General features: G+C 37.6%; 2 long non-coding RNA genes across 2 annotated transcripts; both read right to left on the bottom strand.

Annotated features, from left to right (window-relative positions):
- Window positions 1-4,999: 4,999 nt before the first annotated feature.
- LOC120736679 lies at window positions 5,000-5,818 on the bottom strand. The gene is made up of 2 exons (XR_005696579.1): window positions 5,765-5,818; window positions 5,000-5,675 (listed from the first exon to the last, which is right to left on the bottom strand). It is a non-coding gene; the product is annotated as an uncharacterized LOC120736679 (long non-coding RNA).
- A 3-nt stretch (window positions 5,819-5,821) lies between these two features.
- Window positions 5,822-6,450, bottom strand: LOC120736678. Its single transcript, XR_005696578.1, has 3 exons — window positions 6,412-6,450; window positions 6,103-6,241; window positions 5,822-5,906 (listed from the first exon to the last, which is right to left on the bottom strand). It is a non-coding gene; the product is annotated as an uncharacterized LOC120736678 (long non-coding RNA).
- Window positions 6,451-9,773: the final 3,323 nt, after the last annotated feature.

Raw genomic sequence — 9,773 nt, 5'->3', positions numbered from 1 at the left:
ATAATAAAGACTTTAACTGATCAAGCACACACATCCATACATATACAATAATACTAAGTGCAATAATCCTTTCTGTCATCGTTGTATTTTTACTCAGTTGTATATAGTATTTGTATTTGTATTCTATTTTTATCTTATTGTATATTTATTTTATTTTATTCTACTGTATATAGTATTTTATTCTATTCTGTACAGTTGTGTACTGTATTTATTCTTATTGTATTCTAATTTTTGCCTCATAACTTTTGCACTGTCCACTTCCTGCTGTGACAAAACAAATTTCCCACGTGTGGGACTAATAAAGGTTATCTTATCTTATCTTATCTTATCTTATCATGCTGTCAGAGAAGAGCTGATGTTGATGCTTTTAAAGCATCCATGTCGTTGGATGTTTGAGCTGATAAATGGTAGGTCTGAAATCTCTAGATTATTGCAAAGTGCTTGTTCTACATCTAGCCAAGGTTCATCTAAGAGGGTATGTTTTAGCCATCCTGAGATAAACTGAAGCCTGTTGGCTAAGAAGTAGTGCTGAAAGTTAGGCAGTTCTAGTCCTCCTTTATCCTTGGTCTTTTGTAGTGTTTTTAAGCTTATACGTGGGGGTTTATTTTTCCAAAGGAATTTGGACATACATGAATCTAGAGATCTGAACCAATCTTGTGGCGGTTTAGTTGGGATCATTGAGAATAAATAATTTATTTTTGGTAAGACCATCATTTTTATAGCAGCAACCCTTCCCATGAGTGATATGGGTAGACATTTCCATCTAGCCAGATCATCTTCTACCTTCTTTAAAAGTGGGATATGGTTTAATTTAGTTAGATCTGCAAGCTTGGGAGAAACATTAATACCTAAATATTTTATATTTCCCGATTGCAGTGGTGTAGAAGAGGAATTATGGAGGGAGCAATTAATCTGTAGAACTGTAGATTTTGACCAGTTAATTGAGTAATCTGATATTCTTGCAAAAGAGTTTATCAATTCAATCACCCCAGAGATATTGGTTTGTGAATTTTGGAGAAAGAGTAACACATCATCCGCATAAAGGCTGATTTTATGTTCCACGTTCTTGCATTTTATGCCCTTAATTACTGAATTCTGTCTAATTACTGCTGCTAGTGGTTCAATAAAAATTGCAAACAGTGAAGGGGAGAGTGGGCATCCCTGCCTGGTGCCCCTCAAGAGACAGAAGCTGGAGGATGTCTGGTCATTTGTTCTAACACAAGCTGTTGGGGAATTATATAATATTTTTAACCAGTTTATGAAAGAGGATCCAAAACCAAATTTGTGTAAAGTTGCAAATAGAAATTTCCAGTTAACTCTGTCAAATGCTTTTTCTGCGTCTAAAGAGAATATTGTAGTTTCTAGGTTTTTACTGTATGAGTAGTCTATCAAATTAAGTAATCTACGTGTATTTGTTGATGAGTGCCTACCTTTTATGAAACCAGTTTGGTCAGGATGAATTAAGAGGGGGGTTATTTTCTCCAGTCTCTTTGAGAGAGCTTTGCAGATTATTTTAAGGTCTACATTTATAAGGGATATTGGACGATAGCTTGAGGGATATACAGGGTCTTTGCCTGGTTTTAGCAGGAGATTAATGTTTGCAGAATTCATATTTGATGGAAGTCTGCCCTTTTCTTTAATTTCCAACAACGTTCTGTAGAAAACTGGTGCTAGAATCGACCAGAATTCTTTGTAGAATTCTGCAGGAAAGCCGTCTGGACCTGGAGCCTTATTATTGGGCATACTTATCAGGGCTTCCTGGAGTTCGCCTGGTGTCAGTGGTGAATCCAGTGCCATTGCTTGAGTGTCCAATAATTTTGGAAGAGTTATGTTGTCCAAAAACTGATCAATTTCTTTTTTAGATGGGTTTATTTGTGGTGAATACAACGTTTTATAGAAATCCCTGAAAATGTTGTTTATTCTTCCAGGGTCATATATTGTGTTCCCAGATTAATCTTGAACAGCACATATAGTTGTTTTTTCTTTATTTATTTTTAGCTGGTTCGCTAGAAATTGACCGGATTTATTACCATGTTCATAATTTTGTAAGCGTAGTCTTTGTACTAAGAATTTTGTTTTTTTTATCAATTATCTCATTTAATTCTAGTTTTGTTTTGCGTATTTTGTTCAATGTTTCCTGATCTTGGTGGGACGCGTAGGCTTCTTCTAGTGATTTGATGTTTTTTTCTAATTCCTGAATATTTTTGTTTTCTTTTTTCTTTTTATGTGATGAGAAAGAAATTATTTTACCTCTCATCACAGCTTTCCCTGCTTCCCATAGAACAGAAGCTGATGTTTCGGGAGTGTCATTATAGTCCAAATATGAAGTCCACTCTTTTTTAAAATATTTAATAAAGTCTTCATCTTTAAGTAGTGATATATTAAATCTCCAGTTTTTTCTTGGCGTAGTATTATTCTTGTGCATTAGTGTTAAAGATACAGGACCATGATCGCTGACAGCTATAGGGTGAATCTCAGTGTCTGAAATGTCGTTCAGCAGTGAGCTGCTGACCAAAAAAATAATCCAGACGAGAGTAGGAGTGATGGACATGTGAGAAAAAAGTATATTCCTTACTGGTGGGGTGAAGGGAGCGCCATGCATCGCAAAGACCAAAGTCGCTCATATACTGTTTGATTATATTTATGGACTGCCAATTACGCTGAGTTCCTGCTGTATTGAGCCTATCCATGTCTTCATTTAGTCCAAGGTTGAGGTCGCCTCCAAGAACAAGTGTGGCATCTAAGTGTTCAGAGAGTGCGCTGAAAAAACCGTGAAAGAATGAGGGATCATCAACATTTAGACCATATACACTTGCAATACATAGCTTTTTATCAAGTATAGATAGTTTAATGATTAAGAATCTGCCCTCTGGATCTATAACTGTATCGAGTACTGTGAAATTAATATTTTTATGTATTAAAATTGCTACTCCCCTTTGTCTAGAATTATAACAAGCTGAGAACACATTAGGAAACTCAGGTGTTTTAAGTTCATTCGAACCTCTAAGAGGTCTGTGGGTCTCTTGTAAAAGGACAACATCTGCCTGTAGTTTTTTGAGTTGGTTAAATATTTTTAACCCATCTGACCCAGTTTCTACCTGTATCTACTGTTTCATGATTTAACTGAAGTTTGCTAAACTATAATTGTCAGTGTTTATCCTGCTCTCAGAGGGCAAAGGAATGAAATAGACTATTCAAACTCTCTGTCATTAGATACACAGTGTGAAATTCATAATTCTCTCAACAAACAAAACTATAATGGCAAACATGAACAGCTCTGCTTATTTCTGAGACAAAACTTTATTCTTCGACTGTTTTAATATTTAGACAGTGCACATTTGTAGGCTGAAACTGTCAAAGAAAGCAAATATATATCCATTTACTTTCTGTTGACCATAACCTCAAAACTATATTCAAGAAATGTCTTTATCCTGTGCTGTGTGTGGAGGCTGTGCTCGATCACCTCAGTCAGTGCTAGCTAACATGACTGAGTTATGGTCTCCATGGTTACATCACATTTTACATTATTACATGTTAGCAGCTTCCAAAGATATAGCTCTCTACAGCTGTAACACTTTCACTGTTTGCAAATTATTTCATATGTTTGATAGTTATGAAGACTGGATATGTTGTAAGCTCATGCTAGGCCGTTGCTATGGTGTTTGCTGTTTTTGGGTGGACAGTGCATCCGATTCCTGTTGTTGGCTGTCCACCGTAGGAGGGCTGCGTTCCATTTCAAAGTGCTGACAGTCTGCCGTAACTCGGATTCAAACCCCACTTTCTCCTTTAAGAAAAAGCCTTTTATAGCTGTTGGTGACACACACACTAACACACATATATACTGTCACTTTGCCTCACAATAACAATGCAACTTTACTAAAACCTTTAGAGTATCTGATATAAAATATAAACATGAAGCAACAACAGGTTTAATGATAAAGACCAGGCTCTTTAGTTAATGTTTTACAGTCCTGAATGACTCCTTGGACATTCATATAATTCACCGAAGTGGAGTTTAGAATGCACTTTATATTCAGACTGTGTAATTTTTTACATTGTTACCTTTAATAATGTCATGACTAAGGTTTACTGGCTGGAGGTTTGATGGATCAGGCGGACGATAAAGTCAAAAACGGACTTGAATACAAACAGCCATGTTCTCATTTGCAAGAATCCTACTTTGATTTTTGTTTACATTCATATTATTTTAACCAAATATTGAATACAATTATGATATGGATGTACACTGCCTTTTACTCAGGGATCCCAGGACACATCCCTGCCCCACCATGAGCCTGGGAGGATATGTGGTTATCAAATGAAAGGACTGATATTGAATATGAATATTACATGCAAATTGAATTATAATACAAATTCCTAGATATTTGTTAAATCCAGCAAGAGTAATATCGATTACATATGTCTGAATTGCTAACCCAAGCTTAATAAACATCAGTGTTACATGGGTAACATTGATTAAAGTTTCAAGTATAAAAGAAAAGCAGCAAAAAAAAAAAGCAAAATAAAAAAGAAAGTCTAACATTTTGAGGTCATTTTCTTCCCAACTGACAAGAAAAATGCTTGTCAGACTCTCATAGCGAACGATCACTATTTATGATGACTTATAGTAAGGCATGTTAGATTGTGAGTTGTGTACTTGTTTTAGTATCCTTCTGTAAAGTTAGAGTCACCATCTCTAATTTATACATGACTAACAGCATTATTAATAGCATATTTCTTAACATAATTAGAAAAACGACACTTTGTAAATAAGTGAAAGTATTGTTCCTAATCCCATCTGCTTTGAAATACTGGACTTTCAAATTTACCTCATGAAAGATAATAACTCACTGTGGCTCACAGTCATTATCTCCTTTCTCTGTGATACTGTGAATAAATGCTGCTGGTAACTCACTGTGGGAAAGCTGTGTTATTAAAATGAAAACATCTGTGTCATGTGTAACACATTCACAGAGGAAGAGGACACGCAGAGGCTGTATTAAAGTCAAAAATCCAAATCTTTAGTCAAAAACAGGCAGTGGTTACAAACAGAAAGATAAGCAATCCATTAAACAGTCTACAGGGTCAAACATACAGAGAATTCAAACAGCAGTAAAAAATAACCAGACACTGAAAAACTTAACACGGTGATGTGGGAACAAAGAGACGCAGCTGTTTACAAGCTCAGTTACAAAGGAGAAAAACTGTTAAAGGCAGCACGCAAACAGAGCAGAACACAGAAAGAGTAGAGATTACAAAATGAATATGGAAATTACTTCAAACTTACTGAGGGCAAGGGTTACCTGGACTACTTGAATATTTGATAAAGTCACTGAGTCAACAATTGAGTGTGGCTGGTAAAGATGAAAACACATACAGAATGTAAACTGTCTGAGTTTGGTGAACTTTGTTAGTAACAACGCCAAAAAACAAGACAAAACACACAAACATACTAATGATTCATAAATAATTAAAAAGCATTTAAACATTCTGTTCATGAATTTTTACAGTCTTAGTTCTGCTCATTTTCATCTTCATAATCATACTTGACACAGGGAGGTCCTGAGGTGGGCGGGGCTGTCTCTGGTGGTGTAACTATGAATGGCAAGAACAGCATCTGGCACATGCTGGTGCAACATCACAGCACACTGGCATGGTTTCCTTTCCAGCTGACACTTCAAGATTGAAGGGAACAAGAAGAAATAGTGATATGGCGTGTGTTTAGAGTGACCGCATGATGGTTACTGTAGCTCACTATACTTACCAACAGCAGAAGCAGACAGACCAAGAAAAATCAGATGCTGAATGTTGCAGGAACGCACTCATCTGTGGTGATCACTGAGGCCTGCCATGTTCTTTTGTTGAAGTTGGCTGGTTGGACAGCCTGACAGTGATATCCTGCCCATCTGTGGAAGTTTGAAAACACACATGCAATGGCTTGTCTGAATTATGGTCAAAGTTGGATGTTAAGTTTTGTCTTAAAAACTTTTGTGTATTTGAAAGTACTAGAATTTAAGGCTAAAATGGCTCAGATTGTTTGTCTCTAAGAGTATCTCATTTGAAAGTGGAGACAAGTTTATCCACTGATCCGCGTCGCTTTACCTGGATGTTTTCTTTGAAGCTGGATGAAGACTGCTCTCTCTCTCAGTCCTGTTCTAGCTTTGCAGACCAGTTCGCTCTGGGGTTACAGTCATCACCTGCAGCAGGAGACTGGAAATTCTCCATGTTCAGAAAAACACTCCTAAAGTGACCAACAAATAAATATTATTAAAGATTTACACACTTCATTAGACAGTGAAAACATCTGCATCTCATTCCACTTTCCATTCCTACTCTAAACATCAGCCGACAAAAATCACAGTAAAATGTAAAGAACACACTACGTACAAGGCCATAAATTCTACAACTCACAACTATTTCTTTTCTAGCTGTGGATGGTTTATCTTCTGCCTCTTGTAAGAGATCAGATCTTCATTTTCTCTGCTTTGTCTAACCTCTACAGAGCCTCTGCATCTGTACGCATAGAAGATGTGGAATATACATTTGATGACACAGCACAGGACTTGTGCCCTCTGGTAGTTCTTCTGAGGAAACACCACAGTCTCTCACACCGTCACCATCTGTGAGCACAGGCTGCTGCTCTGCCAAATGTAGAAAATCACACACAGAAGTGAAGAGTATTGCTACTATTAAACATTAGAGCTTCTTTGTGATGTGTGTGAGTGAGAGGGAGATATGTACTGTATAATACTGAAGATGCAAGGAGTAGTTTAAATACCTGGAGTCAACCGTAAAAGGCAATGGGCACCCGATTCACATGTTATCAGTCCATACAATGGGCATTATTAGCAGAAATCAGCCCCATAGATATGGGCCAGTAGGGGCCTTCTACACCTAGTTTGTTCAGAAGGTTGTTATCATCCATTCAGATGGGGGATCACTAACAGGAGGATGGGAAGACTCCCTAGATTCTGGTGGATATGGCAGTGTTTACAGGTAAGACCATTGCAATGGAGAGCATTTATAGGGACTATAATAAGTCAGCGAGTGTCAGTAATGTTAATGTGGTTACCAGGAGTGTTATTATCACGTGGTTTACCGTCTTTATGGTGCTGGCTTAAAGTTTCGGTGTATAGGTTACTCATACTGACTCAGGGTCAGTGTAAAATAAAATTCTACCTGTCTGAACAAAATCTGGCTCCTTTAATCAGCCGGACAGATCATCAACAAACCTCAGGATGCAGCTTTAATGACCCTCTTAACTGCTGCTGGAGCATTAGTTAGAAACTTCATGACATCAAAAGTCACATCAAACATCATGCAAACACTGTCTGGGAAATACTGTACAAACATTTGCTGTCCTTGACTTTATACAATGCCTGTCTGTCTGTGCTGAACCTTTTCTAATCAGGTTGGAGTCAGGCTGGATCAGCTGAATGTGTTATGTGTAAATATCAGTATTTTTTATTTAGGTGTGGGAAAAATACTCAAGTCTCATTTAGAATTGTTAAAATGAAGGTGGTGAGGAGATGTATGACCAAAGGTACCATACTCAATTCAAAATACTGGACTAAAGTAGACTAAAAATGAACTGCAGGTTCCTGAGAAGTGGACCGTGGGCACAGGGACACATGGTCATACATATAGTTGCAGCCAGCTTGCAGTCGTTTTAAACAGACTTGCTACTCTAATGTCTGTCTCACTGTAAGTCCTGCCACAGACTGGAACCCATTGTGACCCTGAATTGAATGGGCAGAAGAAAACGAATGGTTTTTTTTAAAATTGTTCTAGAAATCCGAGCTGTCGGTGTGTCCTTGGATTTTGTGCTGTTAATATTAGAGCTAGCAATCTTTCTCACAGAATCCCTACAATAAGCTATTTCCCCTGAGATTACACCAATATTTACCTGGAGGCCATGACAAACGAGCTGGGTACATGAAAGATGTAAATCAAACCGCATCTTAACTCCTCACAGTTAAGGAACACATTCATATTTAACTGAAAGATAAATCAATAATTTTCCGTATATTTGTGATCAATATTTGATTACTGATTCCAAAATGGCCTTTATGGAAATCCTGTTTGGGTTTTTTCATTTTACGTCTCTTTTCAGTTTGCCAGGGCAGCTCTCCACAGTCACTGTCCACATGGGTCAGAAGCACTCTGCTAACATCAGCAGCAACATCTAATATCAACCCAGACAGCATTTTCCAGGTGCCTGCTCGAGTTTTTGGTTTTTGTCTGTGACTGGAGAGTTAGATTTTCCTGAGGGGTTTTGCAGCTCTCTGTGCTGGAGGAACAGCTTCACACTAAGTCAGTTTTCAGAAATCTGTCTTAGTGTTTCTTTCTCTGTAAAATACCTTGAAGTTGTGTATGTTTAAGTGACTCCATGAATGCAGCCTATGCCTCATACGATGTAAAATGTATAAATATTGCTTGTTTTCTGGAAAATGGCCATGTTATTTTACAGGGAAGGAGACACAGATTGCATTTTAAGTAAGTTTAAGTATGTGGTGGGGCGTGGTCTGCGGTGCCATGCGAGCGCAACTGCACGGCATCTGCAATCATGCCCCCCATGTTAAAACATGGAGAATCAGGGTTTGGGTGAGAGTTGCAAGTAGTTTTGTGGTGTGATGTGCGGCTGACAGCCGAGAGCTGCAGCCAGAATAAATCAAATGGATCCAACACCGAATCTGTGGTCCCGGCGTGTCTCAGTTACACCACAAAGTACACCATCAGTAACTTCACAGCAATTCAAAAGCATTAAATGTTTTGGTGTTAGTAGTCTTCTTGCAAAAGTAGAGTTAAATTTACTCTAAGTAGAGTCACAATCTTTTAATGTAACTCCGAGGTGTAAAATGATAGTAGTTAAAATCGAGTGTTAAAAATGAGTGTTTCTCTGTCAAATCTGAAGGTGTTACAATGGAAACATTAACTCTCGACCTCTTAACTCCGAACTCCTACAGGGGCTATGACACTAATAGAGTAAATTTACAGACTCCGCCCACAGCACCACAGGCTCCTATCGAAGCTGAAGTGAAGCCGTTTCAGAACAATTTGCTCTACATATTTCTGAGTTGTTTGCCCTGCTTGGTTCAGTCAGAGTTAACGCACCAACTCTCCAAGAAGAGTTAAATTAACTCTCTCTGGTGTGGACCCATATAGACACTTTAATAGAGTTGAAATCAAATCTGACCGTGGTAATTTGGACATGCGGGATTTGCTGTGTTAAAATACTTTGTAAGCAATTTACATGAATAATTAATTTTAATTTTAAGTATTTAAACTTACTTAAAATGTAATCTTTGTCTCCTTCCCTGTAAAATACTTGGAAGTAAGAAAAGAAAAAGTGACTTCATGATACAGACTGCGCCTCGAAAAGTATTAAGACAGAAGTTTTACAGAGATGTTTTCTTTTTAAAAATATTATATTATATTATATTATATTATATTATATTATATTATATTATATTATATTATATTATAAAGCAGTCTACCTTACCAGTATGGATCTGAGCTTTAACAGTGAGAAAGTTTTACTGTTAGTAAATGTGTTGAGGTAGTAATGTGAAAACCACCACATGATGTTATAGTGGCCAGAGGGGCCGATGGCGCGATATGGCAGCCTGGCTTCTGTCAGTCTGCCCCAGGGCAGCTGTGGCTACAACTGTAGCTGCCTCCACCAGTGTGTGAATGTGAGAGTGAATGAATAGTGGCATTGTAAAGCGCTTTGGGTGCCTTGAAAAGCGCTATATAAATCCAATCCATTATTA

The sequence above is a fragment of the Simochromis diagramma genome, unplaced genomic scaffold (assembly GCF_900408965.1).
Source record: "Simochromis diagramma unplaced genomic scaffold, fSimDia1.1 OVJJ01000630.1, whole genome shotgun sequence".
Lineage (NCBI taxonomy): Eukaryota > Metazoa > Chordata > Actinopteri > Cichliformes > Cichlidae > Simochromis > Simochromis diagramma.
The sequence above is the reverse complement of the archived record's forward strand: the minus strand, read 5'-3'. Positions and strand labels throughout refer to the sequence as shown.